We start from the raw sequence: 27,888 nt of genomic DNA on the forward strand, positions 1-27,888 counted from the left end.
GGAGATATCTTATCATTTCTATTGTTTTTAATAATACATTCCCATTTAATGCAAATGATAACTCCTGAATTCAAGCTCCAGACCAACACGATTCAATATACTTTTCTATGAAGATGAAAATGCTATCCAACTCTATTCTCCATCATGGCAGCTATTATCTCCATGAAGCTAGCAAAGTGTTGGAAATGCAGCCATTGTGATGAAAGAGCTGGATTTTTAATTTTACTTAATATAAACTTAAATAGCCACACGAGGCCAGAGTCTACTATATTGAATAGCACAGGCCTGCATCTTTAGCTTTTCACTTTTTCCAAGACCTTAAGTTCTCAAAGTTAAAACATGCCTAACATGCTACTTTTCTGAATTCCCTCTTTCAGTTAATGGCACTGCCGTTCACCAAAGCAACAGCATTCAAATGCTGTGTGATGTATTAGGATTCATTCTGAAATGAAAAGAGCATGACCTCTGAATCAAACACACCTGGCTCCAAATAGGGCATCTCCATTTCCTTGCCATTTGACCTTAGGCAAATTAAATAACCTGCAAGAGTCTCATTTTTTCCATTTTTTAAAATAGAAATAAATATGTGTATCACACAAGGCTATTATCAGGATTAAATTGCATAGCATATGTAAAACACCTGGCAGAGTGCTGGGCATATAAAACGTATATATTTCATACATATACATTACCTCTCTCCTTGCCTCCCATTTCAAATGGATTAACAGATCCTATTGATCTCCTGCTGAAATATTTTATTGGTCTTTCTTCTCTTTTTCTCCTCATTGAATATGTTCTCATTAAACTCCTTCTCGTCAAATGTTTCTAGGAGAACAGCCATTTACTCAATACTTCTTCACCAGCTCTGTTTTAGTAATCTCTCTTATCTAATCCATCCTCTGAATTTCTACAATATATCTTTTTAAAACAGAGTCTGACTACCATTCATTTTTTATATGCTTTATACATTTGCTACACAAGTATGTACTTATGTATTGCATGGTTCTAACTTCCATAAAGTGGCATTGCCAGTGTATCATAGCGCAAATATCCTTCTGAAACGTTGACACTTGTTTCTTTGGAGTTTCAGGTATACATATTCACCTTTATTCATTTTTATTTTTGTGGCACATTTTAAAAATATATGACTGTAAGACCCTTTCTAAAACTGTCAAGAATTTTAAGGAAGAGTTTTATGGATACTTTCAGATAGAAAAATAAAAATTAAATATCGTAAGGATATACTCCACAGAATTTCCCTATTAAACATTGAAGCTCTAAAAATCTTAATGGCAAGCAGCTTTCCAGGGATTTAAATAGAGAGAAGAGCTTCTGAAGACGTTTGTGGGAGAGGCTTATCTCTAATGGAGATCATAATAAACGGATTATTATCGGCCCCTAAGTTTTCAAAGGAATTGCACCTATTTTGATGGAAAGTGGTGTCAAGAACTGTGAATGGTCCGAGATATTACTAACAAACCCGCCAAAGTTCCTTTGGTACAGGTAGCGGTCAATGAGACTCCTGGATCAGAAATGAAGAGTAGTTTATCACAACTGAGGACAAGGGTATCAGTACCAGGGCCCCAAGTCTCATTTCCCACCATGCAAAGCAAAGAGGAGCACATGACATTGAACACACTGAGGATCGTGTTATTGGAGATTGTGACTGCATTTAGAAGGCTGTATCTTTCCTCATGGTTGGTAAACCTGCCTGATATCTACTAGTAACATGGAGGGAGACAGTGTGTTTCTTATACTGACGAGTAAGGAAATCTGCCCTGTGGCTCCAAAGATAGAAACTATGGAGTCTTGTCAAGGAAAGAAAACTTGACCTTTGACCTAAAGAGAGACACTCTATGTGTCTTCCTGGGCTGTTTGCTATATCCTTGAAAAGATATTCCTAAACAAATATCATGCCTCATCCTTAAGACATTCAGAAGCTAAAGAGACCCACAGAGAGTTATCTCCTGACCTAAAATGCAGGCAATTAAAAATGAATGAGTATCATCCATTCAAAGACCATCACTTTATACATTACATTTCCCCAAATTTTGCTGAGAATTTTTGCATTGATGTTTCTGGAGGATACAAGTTGTTAGTACTTGGAAGTGTCTTTGGTTTTGAGGTCAGGGTAAAGCTGGACTCATAAAATGAATTAGAAAGTACTCCCACTTCTTCAATTTTTTCTGAGTTCTCATAGCATTGGTAGCATTTTATCCTTGACTGGTAGGTGCGTTTCCTTCAGAAATCACCTAGAACTTAAGTTGTGTTTGTTGGTTTGTTTGAAAAAGGTTTTAATAATTAATTCAATGGGTATAAGGCTGTACAGGGTATATAATTCTTGAATGAACGTTGGTAGTTCTTGTCTTTCAACATATTTTCCCTTTTATCTAAGTTTTAAAATTTATCAACATTAAAACATTTTTCATAATATTTCATTTTCCTCTAATATCTGAAGAATCTGTATAAATGTCACAGTTGTTAATCATGATATCAGTTATTTATGTCTTTTATCTTTTTGTTCTTATTGGTCTAGCTAACTGTTTATCAATTTATTGATCTCAAAGAACTATATTTTTATTGATATTTCTCTCTTGTTTGGCTTTCTATTTCATTGATATCTTTTCTGATTTTATTATTGCCTGACTTTTGATTACTTACAGTTATATTTGTTCATCTTTTTCTCATTTCTGAAGGTAGAAGCTGTAGTAAATGATTTAGTAAAGGTAATTAGTATTTTTAAAATAGGGATTTAATACAGGTATTTAGTATATGCTTGATCTTAGACACTCCAGTTTTCATTTCTAGAGACTTTATTTAATTTTTTAATACTGTGCATGTCTCTACTTAAATTTTTGATTATATAGGATTCAGAAATTACTCTTAATGTCTTTTCAAAGGCTGATATCTGTTTTAGTTTTGATTCAGTTTCAATATATTGATTTTTTCTCCTCATCATAAGTTTTATTGTTCTGCTTCTTCACTTATCAACTTCACTTTTCTAACTGTTCTAACTGAAAATAACATTATATGCAAAATATGTAAATAATTCCTATAGCTCAAACAATGCAATTAAAAAATGGACAGAGAACCTGAACAGACACTTCTCCAAGAAGACAGGCAAATGGCCAACAGAGATGTGAAAGGATGCTCAAGATTACTAGAAATTAGGAAAATGCAAATCAAAACTATAGTGAGATACCACCTCACACCTATTAAAATAAGACCAGTAATACAAGTGTTGGAGAACTTGTAGATAAAAGGACACCCTTGTTCACTGCTGGTGGGAATGTAAACTGGTACAGCCACTATGAAAAAGTTTGTTGGCTCTTCAAAAAATTAAGAATAGTTACTTTATGACACAGCAACCCCCTTTCCACGTATCTCCCTGAAAAATTGAAAACACTTATTTGTAAGAGAAGTGAACCCCATGTTCACTGCCACATTATTCATGGTGGCCAAGACACAGAATCAACCAAAGTTTCCCTTAATAAATGATTGAATAAAAAAGGTGTGGTACCTATCTACAATGAAATACTACTCAGCCATAAGAAAAGATAAAATACTTCCATTTGTGATAATGTGGACGGGTCTTGAGAATATCATGCAAAGCAAAATAAGTCAGAAAATGTCAAGAACCATATGATTTCACTCATATGTAGGATATAAAACTGAAAACAACGAATTAACAAACAAGAAAAACAAGCAAATGCTCATAGATACAGACCACAGTATGGTGGTTACCAGAGGGAAGGAAATAAGGGCATAGTAATGGGTAAACAGGTTCAAGTATATGGTGATATAAGATTTCATTTTGGGTGATGGGCACACAATGCGATATACAGATGATATATTATAGAAATATACAGTGGAATCCTATATAATCTTATTAACCAATAAAATTTAATTAAAGCATTTTTAAAACACTTAATATGTGCTGAGCATTGTGCTAATTTATCCTATATAACAAAAGGCTAATATGCAAATCAACCGAACAGCTGAACGACCAGTCACTATGATGTGCACTAACTGCCCGAGTGCAGATGCTCAATGCAGGATCTGCCCCCTGGTGGTCAATGCATGCCCACGGAGGGGAGCGCCACGCTGCCAGAAGCAGGGCTCATGCTGGTGAGTGCAGTGGTGGTGGCGGGAGCTTCTCCTGCCTCCACAGCAGTGCTAAAGGTGTCCGTCTGGTAGCTTAGGCCCACTTCCTGCAGGGAGTGGGCCTAACCTAGCAGACAGACATCCCTGTAGGGCTCCTGGACTGTGAGAAGGCACAGGGTGGGCTGAGGGACCACCCCCAAGTGCCCAAATTTCATGCACCAGGCCTCTAGTTTAACTGTATTATCTTATTTATTCAACACAGCAACATCATGGGGTAGGTTTAAGACTGGGCAATTCAAATCTTTCCACAGACTGTGTTATACTCTCTTTCCCAAAGACAACACATCTGCTTTTGTTTTGTTCATTGCAAATCATATCACAAATTACATGTTTTTTGTATCCTAGGAGTTACCCTTGAAATGAGATGATTGGGTTTCTGACCATTTTATTTTCACTAGCAATTACGGAGAGAATGCATTTTAGAATTAATGGTTGCTTGAAGGTCCACCCTGGGTCCTTGCTATCATATTACACACCCTATTCTCTGCCCAGCAGTAGTGAACACTTATGGCTTGGGAACGGTTATTACTGAGCCACCCTTCCTGCTGGCTGAGTGTACACCTCCTTCCCTTTAGCTTCTTCTGTGCCTGCTCCCTCTCTGGGCCCCAGGTGCCTACTCTGACAGCCCCCATCATAGTCCCTCATCACCCACTGCTTACCTTGACCATGAGTTCCATCACTGCCCAACACAATGCTTTGCCTGCCATGATTCCCTCAAAAATGGCATTGATTCCTCCCCCTAAGGAACAAAACTAGCACCAAATCCTGACACCTCCACTTTTTCAACTGATCTGAGAATAAGACTGGCATTGCACAGCTCCTTTAGTGCAGGCTACAAACTGAAAGTCAAAGAGGCAAGTGACCCACCAGGGAAGGTCACTCACTCAGACAGTAGTAGCCCAGAATCCAAGCCCATATCTCTTGGTTTGACTTGAACAGAATAAGAGGAAATCAAAATTATACTGTTCACAATAGAAAAGGAGGAAAGTCTACTTATCTATGCACATCTTCAGCATTATATCGATATATGTCTTCTAAAAAGCAGAGACCCAAGTAAATATATAAAGATGTACTATATTCCCACAATTCAAAGCTCACCACTTTCAACATTTTAACATTCTTGTAGCTTACTGTGGTAAATATATGCATAATCACAGTACTTTTTGCTTCTTTGCTTTTTTTCCTGAATTTTAATTAAAAGTGTGTTTTGGAATCCAGGAAATTAATATTTATCAATTTGTCAATGGATATTTGTCTCTGTAGACATCATAGATTTCAGGCTCATTATGCAATTTATGCTCTTAGTACATAATTAAACCAGTTTCTATTGACAAACTTTGATCATATCAAAACACAAACAAGTTAGCAAGATAAAAATCTTTCCTTTTTTTTCTCCTCCATCAGTACACATATCTGTTTTTAAAATGCCATATTTACTATAGCACCATACACTATTAATTTTGTTAACAATTTTTACCTTAACTAATTGTATTGATAATAATGGCATTTTGAGTAAAAAATAATATATTTCATTGTAATCATTTAAACAATTTTATATGGATTTATATTTTCTTGAGGAAAGTTCTGTGTTTTTTGTTTGTTTGTTTTTTTAATCTGTTCAGACCCTTGAAAAAAGGTAAAACAGTTTTGAAAGAGGTATAAATTATTTGTTCAATTTTTCATTAAAGTAAAAAATCAAACATATTTTTCTTTAGCCTTTAGGATATTTGAACTCCTATGATCAGTAACATAGGCTGTCACAAGGCATTTGACTTATTCCCCCTCAAAGTCCATACAGAGGTCCCTCTTAGGGCTGTGCTTCTTTCACGAGAAGAATTCCTGTACAGACTATGAAAATTATACTTAGGTTTAATTTTGTAACTATATAAAACCTATCCTGTTGTAGTAGGCACTAAATTATGGGTTCTTAAAGATGGCTTCATGTGATTTTATTTGCTTTGTTTTCAGTATTTGGTATGAAATTGGCACTAGAGAATGCATTATTATGTACTTATGGTCTCTCTTCTGGGTGCCAGTTTTTTGCTGATGTTAAAAGAACTTCCGTCTGATAAATTGACAGTAAAAAACCACATCTGTAGTTAAAGTGTTTGAGTTACACATTATATTCCTTTGAGTAAAAATAGAGACTTTAAGTGTCGAAAAATTGCCATGCACCAAATGTGGCAAAATTTGCAGTTTCTTCATATAGAGAGTCAGGAACTCAATACACATGAACACTATTGCCTCAGTATCTATTGCAGAGAGTGAAGAATTCTCATACTGAAAAGTATGTTAATAAAGGCACTATCCAAATTTATAAAAGCCCAAGTGACCATTACATCTGAATGACCGGTTGACCAGTCCCTGTGTGGACGTGCACTGACCACAGGGGACAGATGCTCAACACAGGGGCTGTCCCATGGTGGTCAGCGTGCTCCCACAGCCAACCTCTCCCGGCCCCTCCCACTGGCCAGCAGACCCCATTGGCCACTGGGGCTAAACCGTTCATAGAGACCTGCTTCTGGGTTGGGGTTTCGTATGTAGCAGAGCAGCTCCCTTGCTGCTGTCTATTGAAAGTCAGCCCTTGACACGAGGGTTTATCTTGCTCCCTTCCTCTCCCTTCCTGGGGGCAGCCTGCCCACCACGGTGGTGGCACAGGCAGCAGTTTAGGAAGGAGGAAGGGAGGAGGCAGGGAACTGCATCGTGTGCAGGGCAGCAGTGGTGGTGGTGGAGGCAGCTTCTGGCGTCCATCCCTTCCGCACCCAACCCAGGGACTGTTGCCACCTCTCCTGGCCCTGCCTGGGGCCCTCGAGCCTGGACTGGGCTAGGGAAGTGGGGGTTGGGTGATGGCAGATGCAGCTCCTTTCCCAGGGGGCTGAGGCCCAGCCCCCTCCTTGGGCCCATCGGCCATCCTCCTGTGGTCCCTCCCCTCGCTCTCCACCCCCATGCAGGAATTTGTGCTTTAGGCCTCTAGTGTAAATTTTATAATCTGACTCTAAATTTAAGATGCCCAGGAATTTGGAATGCTTCAACATTAAAGCTGTAGTATTTCCCATCTCATTACTCTTTAAAAAAAAAACACCTACTATGCTAAATACTTAACAGAGTAAATGAAACAGCATCGTTGCATGAGCTGATGTAATGTTAAATACTAATGGCCTTTGTCATAATTTTAGTTATTCTCCTAATGACTTTTTAAGCACTTTAATGTCTAAGCAATGCTGCCCTTTTAAATTTTCTAATTTTAACCTTTTGCTAGATCATAGGGATGACATTTGACTTCTGTAGCATAGGAAACTTAACTTCAGCTACTTTTAACTAAGGATCTATAATAATAAAAGGGTAATATGCTAATTAGACAGGAGGTCCTTCCTGACGAAGCTGGGGCCGGAGGGAAGCCAGCTGGGGTCCTGCTGGTGACCGGAGGAGGGAAGCCCGGGTCCCGGGTGCCAGAGGAAAGCCGGTGCCAGCAGCTGGGGGAAGGAAGGCCTACACTTGCATGACTTTCCCAGCATTGGACCTCTTAGTATTAGATATAACACCAAACACAAACAGTGAAAGAAAAGGTAGGCATGACACTATTTTTATTTTTACAGAATATTATTAATGACTAATGGCCCAGTGCATAAAATTCATGCACATTAAAAGGGGATTAGAGGAAATATTTAAATATTGCTATTTGTCCTTTATATATAATACAAGCGTCAAAGATGAAAAAAAAAATTAGTAAAATGCATTTGAAAATCTTCCTCCTGTCAGAATCTGGGGCCCGTGAGAGGTGAGCCCCACCCCCACTGGGTGAGATCCAGACCTGTCCGGCCCTACCCCCATCAAGCCCCGCTGGGCAAGGGGTGCAGCCTCAGGTCCATTGGCCCAGCACCAGGCAGGGGGGTGCAGCCTCAAGCCCCCAGGTGCTGGGACGGGGAAAGCAGCCTGCTGGGTAAGGGCCATGGCCTGAGATCTCCTGGCCCGGCATCGGGGGGGGGGGGGAGGGGAGCACAGCCTAAACTCCTCCTGCCTGACCCTGGGGAGGGGGAGCATGACACCGGCTCTGTTCCCCTGCCCTGGCCCAGGACCAGACGGCATCAGATCCCTGCTGATTGCTCCTTAAGGCTTGTTAGGGGAACTAGGCCTCTGCAGTGGGTGGAGCCATCTTGTGTTATGGAAACCCTGCCTCCATTGTGGGCATTGCCATTTTGTGATGGTGTGATGGTCAATTTGAATGTTCCCTCTTTATTAGATAGGATGGTAATATAACATAGTCAAATGTTCCAGGTACTGTCTTGGGGGTCTTTAAATAGCAGATTAGGGACAGGTTATGTTCTCTTGGTGTCTGTAGTGCTTTTTTTTTTTAAAAAAATTCTTTACAGTTTAAAATATTACATGTCTCCTTTTCCTCCCATTTATCATTTCCCATCTGCCCCCACCTGGTCTGTGTCCATTGATTACACTCATATGCATCATACAAGTCCTTTGGTTGATCTCTTACCCATTCACTCCCCCCCCCCCCCCCACCTTCCCTCATAGGCTGGACAGTCTGTTGAATGTTTCTATGACTCTGGTTCTATTTTTGTTCATCAGTTTATGTTGTTCATTATATTCCACAAATGAGTGAGATCATATGATACTTATCTTTCTCCGACTGCTTTATTGTCCATAGTCTTTCCAGTGTTTGATAAAAGGTCAGCACATGGCAGTGAGCATTGTCAAAACCAATTTGTTTGTCTAGCCCAGTGGTCGGCAACCTCATTAGTCAACAGAGCCAAATATCAAGAGTACAAAGATTGAAAATTTTTTTGAGAGCCAAATTTTTTAAACTTAAACTTCTTTAAAATAGACTCGCCCAGGCCATGGTATTTTGTGGAAGAGCCACATTAAGGGGCCAAAGAGCCGCATTTGGCTCACGAGCTGTAGTTTGCCGACCACGGGTCCAGCCCATCAGAATAAATTTTATGATTGTACCTTCAATATGTTTTATTAAAATTTACTGAAATTCTATTGAACTCTTACATTACATACATTGTGAAGCATGCACAAAAAGAGTGAGGGGAAAAAGGAGATAAAATTAAACATCACTAGAACCAGGTTCTCGTACTTTGCTCTGTGGACCACGGAACTGGATTCCTGAGGCCGGCCCTTCCACCTGCAGAAGTGTGTTCAAACCTCTCCTCTGCGTAGGGAGAGACTTTTTGAAAAGCTGTAAAGAAGTGGAATTCTCTTTGTTCACCAAGAGACATTCAGTTTAGTCTAGTCATCTTAGCTTATTTCTAACTTTCTGAAAATCTTATGACTTTTCTGATTTTTGGAGGGAATTCACAATATATGACTGTCAGTCATGCAATTGAACAGTCTTCTCTAAATATTGGTACCCCTGCCATGAAAAAGGGGATCCTATAATTAAGCACCTATATGATGTTATGTCCAAACCAAGGCGCTGCTCATAGTTGCTGTTCCCAGAATGGAAGGCAGAAACAGCACTGTTCTGGAAGATGGAGGCTTAGCTTTACCCCTTCACAATGAGGTCACTATGAGGTGCAGGTGAAATAACCATTCTCCCACAGTATCTCCCCTGAAGCCCGGGGTCTAGAGAGGGAACTTGTGCGTGTGGTTTACATTCTCACTGACCTGCCTAGTGGTCTTTTATCTCCCTGTTAGTCTCTCATTAAACATATTTGGTTTTTGACATTTTATTAATATTTTCTTCCTCAACTTTTTAGAATCTTCATATAATAATATTAGTAAATTAAAAAATTGAATAAAATAGGTTGCTGTTTTCTACCCCACCTCAGTCCTATTTTAGACAGTGACAAGGCCAACATGTATATAAGGAGAAAAGGACCAGACCAAAACAAAACAAACCAAAACAAAAAAACAAAAACAAAAACAAAAACAAAAAACTGTGTGTCTGAAGAGGAAGTTTGTAACATAAATAAAAAAAGTTCATGCCTAAACCGGTTTGGCTCAGTGGATAGAGCGTCGGCCTGCGGATTGAGAGTCCCAGGTTCGATTCCAGTCAAGGGCATGTACCTTGGTTGCGGGCACATCCCTGGTAGGGGGTGTGCAAGAGGCAGCTGATTGATGATTCTCTCTCATCGATGTTTCTAACTCTCTACCCCTCTCTCTTACTCTCTGTAAAATATCAATTAAAATAGTACAGCCCCAAATGTCCTTTGTTTTATGTACCAGTCAAGTTGCTACAGCTACCTTAAAAAGAAAGGGGCAGCTTTGTTTCTCCACTCACTTATGCCTGGGTTATAGCAGCACTACGTCTGGTTTTATTAGGCCACGCTAATGGTATCTGACACTTGAGAGCATGATCCCTGGACTTTGTAATATTAACGGGGGTGAGACATATAACAGATCAGAGCACAAGACTTGGCTGGATTGAACCAGCTAAACTAAAATTAATGGGTTTTGATCTATCAGATTTTAGAATATATTTTAATTTAATTAATTTAAGTTTAAATTGAGTTCATTTCTCAGAAAAAATTCTTAAGAGCACAGTTAATTAGCTCAGGTTCAAATTTGTCAGCTGATTCTAATTTGATGAGGGATTTCTTCTGGGTTCTTAATTGCTATATTTGCCTTTTTAAAATCGCAAATTCGAAGTCCAAGGAAAAGCCGCTAGCCAATCGCATTAATGCATTACAGAGAAAGCATATATTATCCAGAGGCATTACTGGAACTGTGTGCATTATTTTGAGAAAAAAAAAATTAATGTGTGATAGCAGAACTGTAATTATGCTCTTCAGATATCACTGGAAGTTCAGTAGGAAAGTCTGTGTATTAAAATAATTATGATGCATTGTATTGAGCAGAAGTGTTACAAAACAGTGAGCAGAATGCTTTTGGAGAATGGCAAATTTAAAGGACATTTTTTCATTTCAGTTTTTAAAACGCAACTACTATAAACATATTTGCCTATGTAAATGTTCTTTTTGAAAAAATGCATGGCAGAAAGTCATTTAAACAATCCATTTTCATCCTTAGTGAAGATGGTATGCTACAAAACAAAGTAGCACATTTGACTGTTTCAATGTGTGGTCTTAATTATCATTTAGAACTTAAAAAATTATATTAACTCTGTTTTAAAACTTCATTCTTGAAGGTATTACAGATGTCTAGCTTTTCCCCCTTTGACTTCTAGCCCACCCCTGCCTTCCACCCCAGGCCATCACCACCCCATTGACTGTATCCAAGGGTTATGCAGACATGCACGCAAGTTCACTGGTTGATCTCTCCTAACCCACCCACCTTCCCACCTTCCCTCTGAGGTTTGACAGTTTGTCCTATGCTTCCGTGTCTCTGAATCTATTTTTGAACAAAATAAACTGATGAACAAAAACAGACCTATAACTCTTTACATTTAAAGCAATATGTATCTTTACATTGACGTTGGGTCAGAAATGCTACTCCTATTTCTATGGGAAAATTATAAAAGAAGAGCAATGTCTTTAATTAGATAAGTTTGGGGTGACTATGATGAGCCTATCTTTAGTAATTGAAGGGCAATATGCTAATTAGACAGGATGTCATTCCAGACATCCTTCCTCACAAAGCCAGGGCAGGAGGAAAGCCAGCCCAGGTCTCAGGTGCCTGGGGTGTCCAGAGGGAAGGCCAGGCCCCGGGGGCCAGAGGGAAGCTGGTGCTGGCAGCTGGGGGAAGGAAGGCCTACTCTTGTATAAATTTTCTCTCCGGCCACCAGTGGGCACCTGGGACCTGGGCTTCCTCACAGCCCTGGCTTCACCTGGGAGGTTGTCCAGAAGGACATCTAGAAGAATGTCTGGTCTAATTAGCATATTAGGCTTTTATTATTATAGACTAGAAGCCCGATGCACAAAGATTTGTGCTAGAATGGGCTTTCCTTTCCCTGGCTACCTGCACTGCCTTTTCACGCTGGCCAGTCCCTTTCTGCTTGGGCCTCAGAGCCACCTCTTTCCGCTCTGGCCCAGCCTCCTTCTGCTGCAGCCCCACTTTCCCAAGCTGCCCAGAGGCCCTGAGAGACCGGGGTTGGGGTAGAATGCCTGTGTCCTGCCCCATCACTGGGCACCTGTGTATGCAAATTAACCGCCATCTTTGTTGGATTTTCTGGCATATCCCTCCTTATTGGCTGGTGGCTCTTAGCAGAGATATGGTCAATTGACATGTTTGTCTATTATTAGGCAAGATGTCTCAAGAAAATAAATTTTAAGAATGGGTATTGACTAGTTATATTTTTATAATGATCTATCATAATGGAAACTGAAGCCTATGGCATATAGGTTGTTAACATTTTGAAAATATGAAATTATTGTCCAAATGTATTGCAATTTTATGAATTATTAGTTTCAGAGTTAAATGATTTTGTGTTTCACTAGTATTATTTTATTTGTAGATTCTTTCATAACCCTAAAATATATATCATAGTGACTGTCCTTAGATTTATTTTGAATGTTTAATGAGTCTTCCACTGATATGCAATTTGCAATAATAGTTAAATTATAAATCAAATGGCTCTTTAGTTGCCTAATTTATAATATAAAAGGCACTATGTAATAATAGATAAAACTTAATTCTCAATTTAAACAACTCAAATCAAGCTCTAAACAATTAGTATATGTATGAACTGAGACAAGTTGCTTAAAGTTTCTGAACTTAAGGCTCTTCTATGTCTAAAATAAAAGTAACATAACTCACATGGCTGCTGTGAGAATGTAAAGGAAGAAAATGTGCATTTATTAGCCTAGTGTCTAATATGAACAATTACCATTATTATTATTTTAAGTGTAAATTCCTAATACTAAAAATGGTGTTCTCAATTCTTTCCCCTTCCTTCCCTCGCTCCCTTCCTTCCCATATACCTATCTGGCAGGATTTCACCTGTTCTATAATCCAGTGACTTTCTATTTCTAAGCAGACAACTATCTTGTGTCAGCTGAAAGTTGCATTGAAAACAGCCCGATTGCTTAGCTCATGTGTTCAAAGACTGTGAGGGGACGCATTTGGACTTGATGGCTGGGATATACCTCTCTCAGAGGTCCTAGCTTCTAGTAATATTCTAAAACCCCAGAATGATACTATACTTGTTCTATGCCAAATGAGATTGTAAAACTCCAAATAAACCCCCTTCTTTATAGCAGCATTAATAAAATAAAGTAATTAAGTTTGGAACATATGCAAAACCCTTATAGTTCCCTGGTATCAAATACCATAGTATATGCCAGCTTACATTAATTTGAAATTAAATTTTGGAATCTTCAAATTATCCTTTGGATAACTAACTTGTTTTATTTTTGAGTTTAATTTCCTTGCTCAGAAAGTTTCTCTTTTATTATTGGTACAGAATGACAGAAACCAGAGAGGTATTATTGTATCTATTAGAAATAGTCCCTGAGTCAACTCAAAACCATTTCATCCCTGGGTTAGGGAGTCAAGTTTAAGAAAACTTTGGGGCCGGGACCGGTTTGGCTCAATGGATAGAGCGTCGGCTTGGGGACTGAAGGGTCCCGGGTTCGATTCCGGTCAAGGGCATGTACCTTGGTTGCGGGCATATCCCCAGTAGGGGGTGTGCAAGAGGCAGCTGATCGATGACTCTCTCTCATCGATGTTTCTGGCTCTCTATCTCTCTCCCTTCCTCTCTGTACAAAATCAATAAAATATATTTAAAAAAAAGAAAAAGAAAAAAGAAAGAAAACTTTGGGGATTTCTCACTCAAGAGGTAGATGAAACACAGGAACGAGGGCGCCTCAGACTTGTTCAAAGCCCTAAATGTTGATTTTAAACTAATATAATTGAGTATTGCTTTGAATCTGCACATCAAGGCCTAGCATTGATCCTGAGCTCACAACTGGCACTTAATTTATGGGTAACAGTCTTCAGGGGTATTGTATTAAACTATTGCTTCAATGTTTATACAGAATTATAGGAAATAAAAATTATTTTCTACTGAAGAGTGGAAAGACATTTCAAGAGTCAAGATGGTAGGATACATTTTTTAAAAAGTTATCAGACCTCATATGATTAACCACAGAAGGACACACCAGTTTATATCACTTAAAAAAATCAGCTAGAAATATTCAAAACATTTACATACAAGGGCAGCTACCAGTGGAGCTATAGTTAAAATGCACTATCGTGACCAACTGCCCTTTATTCTTCTTCGGAGAACAGCCTACCCCTGTGAATTGTTTTCTATCCACTGGCAGGGAAGGGGAGATGCCTGAGTTCACATCACTCCATAAGTCCAGTTGCCTCAGAAAGGGACAAAGCTGAGGAATCACTTGTACTTTATAGATCTCATGCAAGGCCGACTGAAGCTAGCCTTTGAGGGAGTGACTTGGCCTAAAATCCCTTCCATGCTTATTTGTCTCCCACCTTCTTTTTGCTGTTCCTCTCGATTCCTTCCTGGTCTCTCCTAGGATCCCTTTTTAATTAACCACTTGCATACAAATCCTGTCTCAGATCCATTTCTGGGCAATCCAACCTAAGGGAGATACTATGCACAAACACTTCTGCACAATGCTTAAGTTTCTTTTAGACCAACCCTTGCAATGACTAATCTGCTTGGTGAGAGAAAACACATACACTCAGTAAATCCATTAACAATATATTTATTGAGAAGCTCCTGGGTGCTAGACACTGAGTAGGCAAGTTGGACACAGAAGAGAACAAGACTTCTCCCTGCCTTCATTCTGCCGGTAGACACAGCAGGATATGGACAATATACTCTATTAGAAATGCAAGGATTTCTACAAAGGAAACTTGCATGTGTCTGTGAAAGCCAACGTGGGGGACAGAACTAGACTGGGCTGTCAGAGAAAGCGTAACCGAAGAAGTCAAATTTAAACAGAATTCCAAAGATGAGTAAGGGAATGACAGGTGAATAGAATGGGGCACTTCCCCCAAAGAGGATGCAGCCAACGAGAAAGGCCGAGAAACAGAACAGAATGGCCACATGGCTGGATATCATGAACTGGTGAATGAGCTAGGGAAAGGCCGGGGAAGTGGGCAGATGCCAAATCATCCATCTCCTCATAGTCATTCATCACAAGGATGTCTGTGGTATCCCAAAAGCAATGGGTGCCTGAAGAGCTTCGAAAGAAAAGGGACATGATGTTTGCATTGCAGAAGATTGCCATGCAGAGAATGTCAGGTTCTGTCTGGATAAAAAAGAAGTACAGAGGTCATTCAGCTGGTCTAGCTGCTAGCTAAGAAGTAATGAGGGTGGCTTTGGCTGATATGTGGCAGAGGGGTGGAGAGAAGTCAATGGATGGCTTCAAAGACAAGGAAAGAGACATGATGTGGAATGGTGAGTACACAATACAAGGTGCAGCTGATGTGTTACAGAACTGTACACCTTAAACCTACATATTTTTATTAACCAGTGTCACCCCAATAAATTCAATAAAAATAACATTTAAAAAGTAGCCCTGAGAAGAATTAGATAAGGGGCTAGTGAAGGGGGTGTGTGTCAAAGAACATGGTCCCATTTCAATCATGAACACCTGGGGAGAAATTCAAATTACCAAAAAGACACAGACCACATGAAGGAAAGCATACTCAAGGTATCAGTTGCAATGTCCAATATATAAAGCAAGGATTGGCAGTGAGAAACACCTTTCATCTCTGTGTGTGTGTGTGTATGTGTGTGTGTGTGTGTGTGTGTGTGTGTGTATGTGTGTGTGTGGTCCCATTATTTATATATATGTGAAATATAAACATATGTGGATATCTTTGATTTTTTTAAAAAAAGGCTTTAACTTAATCATGATTTTTTTTTTTTTTTTTTTTAGATCTGAGACCATTTAGAATATAGAATTATTATAAAGGTAGTATGTTAGTTGCCTAAGTGACTGAACAACTGAACAACCAAACAATTGAATAACCAAACAACCAAAGACTGGTGAACTGGTCACTTTGATGAGCACTGACCCACCAGGGGGCAGACGCTCAACACAGGATCTGCCCTGTGGTGGTCAGTGCGTTCCCACAGCCAACCTCCTGCAGGCCCCTCCCCCCAGCTGGCTGGCCAACCTCCTGCAGGCCCCAACCCCCAGCTGGCTGGCCAGCCTCCTGCAGGTCCCACCCCCCAGCTGGCTGGCCAACCTCCTGCAGGCCCCTCCCCCCAGCTGGCTGGCCAACCTCCTGCAGCTCCCACCCCCCAGCTGGCTGGCCAACCTCCTGCAGGCCCCTCCCCCCAGCTGGCTGGCCAACCTCCTGCAGGCCCCTCCCCCCAGCTGGCTGGCCAACCTCCTGCAGGCCCCACCCCCCAGCTGGCTGGCCAACCTCCTGCAACCCCCTCCCCCTAGCTGGCTGGCCAACCTCCTGCGGCCCTTCAGCTGAACTAACCTCCCACTGCCCCGATCAGCCCCAATCACCAGCCAGGCCAAGGGACATCCACCTGTGCACAAATTTGTGCACTGGGACTCCAGTGTAAAATATATAAAGCCTTACTGCAAAATATTGTAGAAAGAAAGAGGGAAGAAAAGGAAGTGGGAGAAACAGGCAAAGAGAAAGAAGAGAAAAACAAAGTGAGAGGAACTGGTGGGAAGTAAGAAGAAAATAAAAATAGAAAGCAAGGAGCTAAGAAAGGAAGGAAACATGTTCACCTTTTCCCTAGTAATTGTCACAGCCAGACTCAGCCCCATAACAAGGTCATTCAGCTGTTATTAATGAGAACAAATGTATATACTGACTGGACCCTGCCTATATGATTAAAAAAAATCTATTTTTTTTTTCAACTGAGGGTTCAGACTTTTAATTTGGTGTTTCATCTTTTTAAAATAGATTGAATTGGATTTGGTGTGCTTGTAAATTTGGATTAAGGTTAGTCTGATCTGTTCTATAAGCAAAATGCCTTATTATTTTTACAAACCATAGGTGAGAGCAAAGCAATACATTTCCATTAACTAGACATGTTCCACTAAAGGTGAGTCATTTCTTGTTCCCAAGAGAATGTCTCAGAATAACTCAGAGAATGCTCAAATGCCACCCTGTGTGAACGAGAATAGCCACATGCCTAGTTGCAAGTACAATAGGTGTTGTCTTCCGTGTCTCCCGGCCCACACTGCACATTTTGTCCTGTGATACGGAGACCTCGCCACGTGGCATTGCAACAGAAACGTTGTTGTGTTACAAGATTCTGTTTTTCATCTTCCTTCCATGATAATCGCTCTCTAATCTTTTTCCCCCTCTGTTGCCTCATTTTGCCTTCTCGGGATATTACACATGCTGAACACCATTATTACTTTTGGTTATTAACTAGAGATGGATTTGGAAAAAGTAATTTTGTGCCAGCTTGATGCAGCAGAATAAGCTGTCAAACAGCCTAGCAGGTGACTCGGTGCTGTCCTTCAGAGGGGTGATTGCACCGTGTCTGTTTAGAGGGAAGGTTAGAGGTAATCAGAGAGGATTATGGATGGCAGCTTTATTAAATATCGGCGGAGGTCTACTGTGGCTGCCACCAGATCATATGAGCTTCTGATATGAAAACAGGAAATTATTAATAAACCGCATCGGAGGTTCCGAATGCCCTTGCACAAGTTTACCTAATTTTATTTTCCAGGGAGATGAATGTCAAGTATCAGATTTATTATTACTTACGGTGTAGGCCTTTTATTCTTCGAAGTGATTCTCTTTTAATTTGTTATATTTCCCTGGATGTTTGATGATATTAACATTGTTTAAACCTGGATGTTTCCATTCTCATTTCCTCGTAAGAAAACTTGGACAGTTCAGAACGGAGCACGTTGCGTGTGTGCTTTCCGATAGCAGGTGATGAAACGTGGTTTACCTGGAGACTTCGGTCAGCATATAAGTTGACTCCATGCTCTTCTCCATTTGAATAGATCCATTTAGGACGCGCACATCAAATGCAATTCTTCAAACCTCCTTTGTGGAAGTTTTCTAGAAGCCAAGAACTTTTATGTTGCTCATCTTTTAGAAGAATCCTTGCATGTATTGAGGAGGAAGCTGTTGGTTTATTTTTGTTGAGGTGCGGGAGAAAATCACACACTGCAGCGTTTTCAGAACTTCAACCACCTCCGAGGCTCCTTCATCTCCTCCCAGAGATGAGCGAGGACTTGCGCAGCGCGGGGAGTTTGACAGGCATTGAAACCAGAAAGGAAGTGTAAATTTTACTAATCAAAACATCTGTACGGTGCAGCCATGTACATTTTCCCATCAAGACATGCGAGAAATGTTAATTCCAGACGACTCTTTTTATGACCTATAATTACTGTCATTAAGAAAGCTCTGGAGACTTACAGGGAGCTTTGACTGAAATGCAGTTTGACATGTTCTATAATTAATGCTGAATTAACATGCTACATTGAAGTGCCTTCGAAAAAAAGGTTTCTTTTTCTCCAAGAGAAGTCAAAGAAATCACATTACAGGAATGCCCGCCAGCACAGCAGTGACTTCTCGGGTACTTTAAAATTGCGGCTAAAACTTTCTTTGGTTTCAATTTGAGTAGGATATGTAGACCTAAGTATAGATATTTGTTTTCAGGGTTGTGTTTTTTTTTTATTTCACATTCTTGAGGAAAGTTAATCATCAAAAGTAGTTAGTTGCTTTTGACATTTTAAGAACACACTCAGAACTCTGAAACTAACAGAAAATGTGATCAAACAATGCATAATGAATGGTTCTAGTGTAGTTCTTTTAATGTTTCACTTGAAAGGGTGTTACTGGAGCCCTGGCCGGTATGTCTCCATTGACTGGGTGTCATCCTGTGCACCGAAAGGTTGCCAGTTTGATTCCAGGTCATGTCACATGCCTGGTTGGCGGGCTAGACATGCCCCCCTCCTCCCCGCCTTAGAGGGCATGCTGGAGGCATCTGATCAATGTCTTTCTCCCTCTCCCTCTTCCTTCCTCATTCTCTCAAAGTCAATGAAAAAATTTAAAAATGAAGTGTGCTACTGGGATATATTCCTTTCCTGAAATATGAAATCCATGCAGTGGGTAATATTGTCTTTAAATCCCTTGAAATTAGAATTATGCACCTTGCATACCGGGTACTCAATAAGTATTTGGTGAATGAATTAAGAGTATATGAAATATATTGATAATATTTCAATGTTTCCCACAATCTCCTTCATACTACTGAAATAATAAAAAATTACTGAATTCATTGAAAAATGCTATAACATTTTTAGCAACAAACTTCCAGTATGTAAAGTTTCGCATGTGTGTGATATGAAAAAAACACACACAAAACCATATTTTTAGAGTAATTTTTTAAACAAAAATGCTCAAATGAATCAGAGAGAAAAATCTTATTATTGTATAACAAAACTCTAAAATACTTCTAGGTCAACTTCCGAACCTTTAGTTTATTATTTATGGTTTGGAAATTTAGGCATCTCATATTATTTTGTTCAGAATTCCTAAGCAATCTCAATACCTGAACTAATTCCTTCTTCTAAGAGGATTAACTCTGATATTGCAACTCACCTACTGCATTAAAAACAAACAAAACAAACAAAAATATAACCCTGAAAACTGAAACTATAAGGTACACAAATAGCCAATAGCCCAGAAAAACCAAAAGAGACTTTGGCATAAAAACTTATGATAAAAGGACACAGGTATGTCTCCTTCAACTTAGTGATATTGCTATTATTGTTTCTGTGTGAACAAACACGATTGTTATTAACATTGGTTTAAAAAAGATGCCATAACAGATATTTGTAATTATATTGAAAAGAGCAGTATTATTATCAAAGTGCAATTAGCAGGCCATCATATGAGTTTCTAAAATAGCTGAATTCAAATGGGATAAATACATTAATATTGAAGGGAAAAATTCTGAAGCATGCTAAATTCCAAAAGAAAACAAAGATTTAAACAGTATAGGCAATCAAAATTAAGGACTAGGTCATATGCTTTTAGATTCAAATTTAGCTTATTACTGCATACCTAAGTGGTTTCACTCTTGGAATAAAAGTTTCTATAAAAGTTTACATTTTTGTTATTGTTATTATTAGGAATGTATTGTGATTCTACATTGTTTGGAGCTAAAGAATATCTGATTTTGGAATATTAATAGGGTTTATCAACTAAAATTTGAATGCCTTAATTTGCTACTTCCTCCCTCATCTTTGGTGGGAAACTGGGTTCAACACTTCTATTTTTGAGCCATTCAGATGAGAAACATCAATGAGAGAAAAACATAGATTGGCTGCCTCCTGAATGCCCCCTAATGGGGATCTAGCCCATAACCTGGCCATGTACCCTGACCAGGAATCAAACCAACAACCTTTTGGTGCGTGGGTTGATGCTCAACAACTGAGCCATACCGGCCAGGCTTGCCTCCGTTTGTATTTTACAGTTTTCACAGGGATGAATCAGGCACCAGTCCACTCCCCTGGCCCCACTTAGGTTTAAGAACACCTATCAGACACCTCCCACATACTTCTGGATGCCCTCTCACAAGACATGAGATAAAAATGTAGTACCCACAGCCCTCCCAACTTTAGAAAAGGGAATAGTAACATTGATAATTTCTCTCTGAAGATGTGACCTTACAACTCTCTCAACCACATCCCTTCCTCATGTCTCTGATCTGGGCCACACCCCCAGAATAGCACAACTCTCCTTGTCCTTGGTACATTCTGCATTTCAATTTTTTTTTTTTACACTTTTCTTTCTCCACAGAATCTTCTATTTTACCATCTGTTACAACTCCATGAGAAGAGAAATGAGGAGGAAAATTAAGTTGGTAAGTATTTTGAAGCCAGATGAAATAATTGGCCAAGTTTCTAAACAGTGGAACAATAACAGTAAAGGAAGTCTTACTTGCAGGTCCACAAAAAAAAAAGAAAAAGAACCACACTCATTGGAATAGAGTCCAGGGCTTAGACGGTGGGTCTCCCTTCCTGCCCCTTGGACTTCCTGCCCTGGAAACCACTGCTGTCCACGGGACCATGGGGTAACAAAGGTACACAGTGAAACACCTCTCCTGAAGGCCAGATGCTGAAAGGGGTATCTAAGGAAGACCGAAGAATCAGCTCTGATTGAGGAGACAATAAAAACCATGAAAAACAATTATGGAATAAGAAACCGGCTGCAGCCCTAACTGGTTTGGCTCAGTGGATAGAGCGTCAGCCTGTGGACTGAAGGGTCCCACGATCAATTCTGGTCAGGGTTATGTACCTTGGTTGTGGGCACATCCCCAGTGGGGGGTGTGCAGGAGGCAGCTGATCGATGTTTCTCTCTCATCAATGTTTCTAACTCTCTATCCTTTTCCCTTCCTCTCCTATAAAAAAAATCAATAAAATATATATTTAAATAAAAAGAAAATGGCTGCAGAAAAGGCAGAAGGAAAGGATTTGATAGTTAAAAAGAATAATAGTGCCTTAGTCTTTTGAGTTAAAATCTTTTAACTTGATGTGCCCGATGGACATGATTGTGTCATTTCCCATAAAAAGGAAAGGACATCATTTTTGCAGTTGGAGAAGAAAAATCTTCTATTGGCATATTTGGCTTGAAGAGCAGGCCAGACAATCAAGGTCAAGATGCCCCATTGGTATTTGAAGTCATGAGCCATCTGACATGCTCACCACAAAAAAAAGGGTCATATATAACTCTACTCTTCATATCTATCTATCTATCTATCTATCTATCTATCTATCTATCTATCTATCTATCTATTTCAGAGAGAAAAAGAGAGAGGGAGAGAGAGATAGAAACATCAAGGATGAGAGCAAATCATTGATCGGCTTTCTCCTGCACACCCCACACTGGGTATCAAGCCTGCAACCTGGGCATGTGACCTGACCAGGAATTGAACTATGACCTCCTGGTTCATAAGTGGACTCTCAACCACTGAGTCATGCTGGCCATGCAACTTTACCCTTTTTGAGTACTCCTCCAATAAAGAATTCTGTCCTTGGGATCATTCTAATTACCAGTGATTTATCTCATCCATATAATAGCAGCCATTGGAAAATGCATAGCTAACTAGGATTCCTGAAATTAAATGTGGTGAGGGCCCAGCTTGTGGAAGGATTTCTGAATGGTTCCTGAGTTTGATGTTAAGCACAGAGCATGACTTTCTGATAGTCATGATGCCTGTAGATCGCAGTGGTGATGACCTGCCTGTTACTGGGAACATTCAGTCTTCCTGGAGATGCCTGTGCAGAATGCCTGTTAGTCAAGGAACTCGAGCACCTGGCAAGTGACTGACTCCCAACTTAAGTAACTTGGCAATTTTCAGCATCTGTGAGTCTATGACCCTCTTCAGTCCTGTTTGAGCTCTAAGCTAAAATGTCCGCATATCAGAAAAACTACTGCTATTCAATTGCAAAGTTCTCATGTGTCTAAACTTGAACTTTTCCCCATTCTCTCAGCCTATATCACCCTCCATGAATTGAGAAAGTCAATTAACCTACAATCATGCCACAGAAAACAGTATTCTCTAGGATAGCCGCAAACTGCGGCTCTTTGGCCTCTTGAGTGTGACTCTTCCACAAAATACTACGGCCTGGGCGAGTCTATTTTTAAAGAAGTGGCATTAGAAGAAGTTTAAGTTTAAAAAATTTAAGTTCAAAAGAAATTTCAGTCGTTGTACTGTTGATATTTGGCTCTTGTTGACTAATGAGTTTGTTGACCACTGCTCTAGGGCTACATTTATTTGTCATCAATTATGTGATATTATTGTTCTCCCAATAACACAAGCTAGAACCATGAGACTTATTTATGGGTCTTCTGGCCCTTTAACCACCTATCCTGGCAATTCCGGGTGACTTGGCAGGGCCCATCACTGCCTAACACCTGCCAGTGGCTTCATTTTTCAGATATAATTTCATATCCTCAGTGCGGCAGACAGAACCCTCATTCACCGTGATCTTCTTCATCATGATCTGGTGGACCATCATGCTTTGCCATTCTCCTATCACATTTTATTTTCAAGCAATAAGCAATGTTTAATTTCCCTGGCATACACTAACACATAGCTGCATCTCAAATGTCTTGCTTCCTTTTTCTGTCTGGAAAATATTTATTCTACTTTTGAAACTCGATCAGGTTTTACAATCGTTCTCTAATGACTTCTTTATTCTACTTCAATATCTAATAAATCATTAAATTCTTACAAATCTATATATAGCAGGTATCTGTTTACCTCCAAATATTATTACCTCTAAAGTAGCATTGTAGAAATATATAGAAATATAATATGATCCACATGTGTGATTTTAAATTTTCTAGGACTTAAGAGAAAGGGGAGGGGAAGGGAACAACCCAAAACAGGTGAATTTAATTTGAATAACATTTAATTCACATCAAAAGCTTATTCTTTAGAAATATAATCAAAATAAAAATTATAAATGAAACATTTATAATTTTTTTTAAATGGGACATTTATAATTTTTTATACTAAGAGTCTAAAATCTGGTGTTTATTTTATACTCTCAGCTCATATCCACTGGACTTGCTAAATTTCAATATTCAATAGCCATATATGTGGTGAGTTGGTCAACCTTGGTTTATGGTCAAATCCAACCTAATACCTGTTTTAGTATGACCTGGGAACTACCATGTATTTTTACACATTTAAATTGTTGGGGGGGAAAAAGAACAAGAATAACATTTTAGTGAACCTGAAAATGATATGGAATTCAAATTTCAGAGTCTTTAATAAAGATTTATCGGGGCATAGCCATGATCATCCATTAACAGATTTTCTGTGGCAAATTTCATGCTGAAAATGACAGAGACAATTCATTTTGAGATATGATATGATCCCAAAAGTTTAAATTCTCACCATCTGGCCCTTCACAGAAAAAAAAGTCTGCTTTCCAGGGTTCACTCTGTGCGGACCAGGATCATATATTCTGATCTCTGCACTCTGCACATGGCTGCCACACAAAAGAGGCTCCATAGTGTCAGAGTAGGATACACATGATAAACCCAATTAAATAAGCATTTATTGTATAACTGCACACCCTCTCTAACCTGGAAGTCATGCCTTAGAATTTTCCCAGTCACCATTGTGTTACCAGAACAGTGTTCCCCATTCAGATTGGTCTGGGTCTAAGTTATAGCTTTGCCCTCTGTGTAATCTTGTCATTTACCTACCCTCTAACTCTGTTTCAGATTCTGCAAAATGGGGTAGAATGCTGCTTAACTCACAGGATTGTCCCAATGATTAAATGAGATCATGCATATCATAGCATAGCGATAGAATCATGGTAAGTTTTCAATATATATTAGCTATTTGTAGCACATACCTCTACTGTTTCCTAACCTAATGTATTCCATTCAATAGCTTTATATCACTCTTTTTCTAATATAATGATAGTTTAGTTATTTATGATTTACAAAACTATAGGTATTTATTTATTTTGGAAAATCTTAGCCCAATTATGGGTTAGTTAAAAATAGTTTGGACACCAAAACACATTACTAGAGTGTTATAAATGGACGTGTCTCTTAAATGTATATAAATACATACTCTATTTAAGTGGAAATAAGAAATACCTTCCAAGGAATAAAAAGGTGTTTCCATATAAAGAATATGGGAGAAATATTAATTAGAAAGCTTTTCCAAGTTTAGAATCAGAAACACAGATTTCAGTAATAAACTATGTAGCTATTCCCCAGATTCATGCTATGTACACTTTCTAGAAATCACAGTTTAAAAATTAACAATGGTGTTTAAACATTGTAAACTATTATTACATTTAATATCATAAAATTATTCAGATCTCATAGTTCCATTTATTTTCATTCTTGAAATGTTAACATGGCTGGAATGAATTCTTTGGACAGTTACGTTTCATTCGGGTTTTATGAGTCCTCGGAGTGAAGGGAGGAAGCGTGCTGTAGTTTTCCAGACACAGAGAATCCTTGGCTATGGTAAACTGGACACATGTCCGAGGGACTAGCATGAAGAAGGTAGCTGGTCTCTTCTCCATACGCTTCCAGAATCAGTGGCCTTGGAGGGCCTGAGCATGGCTGAGGCAGGACAGTCCTGTCTCCTGTGTGTCTCTCACCCACTGCCTTTGAAATCAGCCGAACCCGCATGCTTGGAAGCTGCACAGAGGCGAGGCGGGAAATAAAAATATGGCCTAGGCTTTGTGGTGCTCAGGTGATCCGGGCTCATTCCTCCTAGAGCCACAGCCCTACAATAACTTGGACTGGTCACTGATCTGCTGCAGCTCAGAGCGCTCTAATCCATTTCACTGAAGGTCTCCTGCCTGGTCCTTCCGTCAGTCTTTCAAATAGAGCTTGTGCTTTGGTTTTATTTGAAATAATTCTTCACTAAGTTCATAATGCCCGATTTTTTCAAATTATGCAGATGCAGAAAGTGTCCAGGCCTTCTTTGTGGACAAAATCAAAGTGTTTAAAAACTCCTAGGACAGGCAGTGCTCACATGTAATAGAAAATGCCCTCCCGCCCCTGACATACTCAAGCTTTCTCTTCACTTCAGTGATTTCTGCATTTCTAGATTTTTCTCTCCTAATAATTAAAAATGGGATAAAGGAATCACTTAGCTTTTTAAGTTAGCATACAACAAAATATAGTTATTATTTCTACATGGTTGGTGGATTTTAAAAATCAGTTGTTAACACCCGTTCAATGTATGGATTCACTGCCCATGTTAGCACTGCATATGTAGGACATGTTCTGTGTCTACTTAATTTGTTTTATGTTAATTGTATTAGTTGTTTTGTATTGATAGGCTCCTTCTCAACAATTATGAGGACTGGGATTTTTTACCATTTCACAAAAAGGGGGGGGGACTTAAATGTATTTCATACATGGAAACATATATAAGAAATCTAAAAAATAATTTTCATTTTTTGATATTTGACAATGGAATGTTACAGGTTGTTACTGAAGTTAATATGTTGATTTTAATTGTTTCATTCTGAACTTGTAACATTGTTGCTCGCTTTGATAGGTTTATTTCATGCATCAAACATAGACCTACTTTTTGAGTTGTTATTATCATAAAATGGTCACTAACAGCAATAATGAAATAATTATATTGTCCTTTGCTTCCTTGGACATAGTGATATGTTCTTAAAAAAAAATAGATGGATTTAAATGAGAGAAGCCAACTACCAAATGAGAAAAGAAAGAAAAGAAAAGGTCTAAAATTTACCTTTGATCTATGTGACTGATAAATACTTACCTAGTGTTACATTTTTGTAAATAACTTCAACTTTCAAAAAACTCTGTAGTGTGTTATAAAACTAGCACACAACTAATCGTTAAGTGTGTGATTATTCATCAGTTTCGATTCAAAATAACACAATCATTTGGTTTCTTTAGACTCCAAGTACACATGGAGTAGTCTCTTCTGTTAAGTCAAACTCCTATCACTAATCACAGAGGAACAAAGGTATGTCCACATTCTGAAGGAACATGGGCGTCCCAAAGCTCAGATAATGAATTTTAGCTCTCTCTGGAGACAAGACTTTCCTGTATGTAGCCTGGCATTATTCCAAGATTTCTCTTTAAAAGTAACTCCATATGTGGACTGAAAATAAGCTAGTGATGTTTTAAATCAACTGGAAAGAAAGGCTGTTCTTTTCAATATTTTTTCCCTGAGCATAACTTTGAAGTGCAGCATTTGGGGATTAGGAAGGTTTGGGTTACCTGCTGCATGAAGGCATGGAAAATTATTTGAAAGTGCCCTTTTTTTGAGACTGTGCTTTAAACTTATGAAATATCACCTGTGGTTAAGGGGAGATATGCAATTCAAAGCATTTCTTCAACCTAGAGACAAAGAGTTAATTTTAAATTGTGATTATATTTTCCAAGTTTTCGCTGGCTGCGGGATCATAATCAAAAGTTTGTGGTTCGCTTATTTTAAAGGCAGGAGATGATGGGGAAAAGTAAACGCTATTAAATTAAAGAAAAAATATGGGTAAATTTATAATGAGTTAGGTACTGCGAGCAAAACTGAGCCTAAAACTACAGCTTACCACACTCTAATGATGGCTGCACAGCAGGTATGTTAAGTGCTTCCATTTTCAAATAAATTCAATTCGCATCTACTTCTCAATAATGCGTTCTGCATTTCCTTGATGCATTCAAAGGCTTGAGAATATATATATATATTATATTATATTATATTGGTAATATTTTTAGCGAGGGAAAAGTTGCTGTATTGGAAAATTAGTATTAGATAAACAAAGAAAAAAACATAGTTGAGTAAACATCCTTTTTCAGAAAGCAAAGTAACAGTAATAATGTTTTAGTTACATCATGAAAGATATCCTTTGCCTAATATATCAAAGAATCCCTTGTTATAGCTACATAAAGTCTAATAGCATTTTTAAAAGATATTAATGATTATATAGTTACATACCTACTTTAGTATGCAAAACATTTCACTATATAATATAAAAGCAGGAATATGGCAGTATCTTCTGTTTAGGAGCACCATAAAATCATAAAAATGACAAAAACCTAATGGTCATTAAAGCCAATGAAAGTTGTGTTAAAAATACTGCTTCATAGGTATTATAAAGAAATTACTTTAATTATAAACTCATTTCCAAAGTAAGTTAACATTTATATGCAGGTACATTCTTTTAAATGCATACATTTTAAATGTATTTGCGATGTGGTTTAAAGCTGGAACATTCCCTAGCACAGATATTTAATTAAATTAACAAATATTTACCAAGTGTATCTGTAGTTTCAGGTACTGTGCTAGGGGCTGAGGACCCAGTAAAACATATTGAATATTAGCTATTGATGTGTTAACCTGTTAACCGGGAGTTCCCT

The 27,888-nt window shown here is 38.8% G+C and overlaps 1 long non-coding RNA gene across 1 annotated transcript in view; it reads left to right on the top strand.

Annotated features, from left to right (window-relative positions):
• Positions 1 to 24,401, top strand: part of LOC123652315 — a 43,304-nt gene extending 18,903 nt beyond the window's left edge. The window contains exons 3-4 of the long non-coding RNA XR_006741590.1: positions 20,800 to 20,863; positions 24,241 to 24,401. This is a non-coding gene — a long non-coding RNA (uncharacterized LOC123652315). The remainder of the gene's footprint in view (positions 1 to 20,799; positions 20,864 to 24,240) is intronic.
• Positions 24,402 to 27,888: the final 3,487 nt, after the last annotated feature.

Source organism: Pipistrellus kuhlii, unplaced genomic scaffold (assembly GCF_014108245.1).
Source record: "Pipistrellus kuhlii isolate mPipKuh1 unplaced genomic scaffold, mPipKuh1.p scaffold_m20_p_14, whole genome shotgun sequence".
Taxonomy (NCBI): domain Eukaryota; kingdom Metazoa; phylum Chordata; class Mammalia; order Chiroptera; family Vespertilionidae; genus Pipistrellus; species Pipistrellus kuhlii.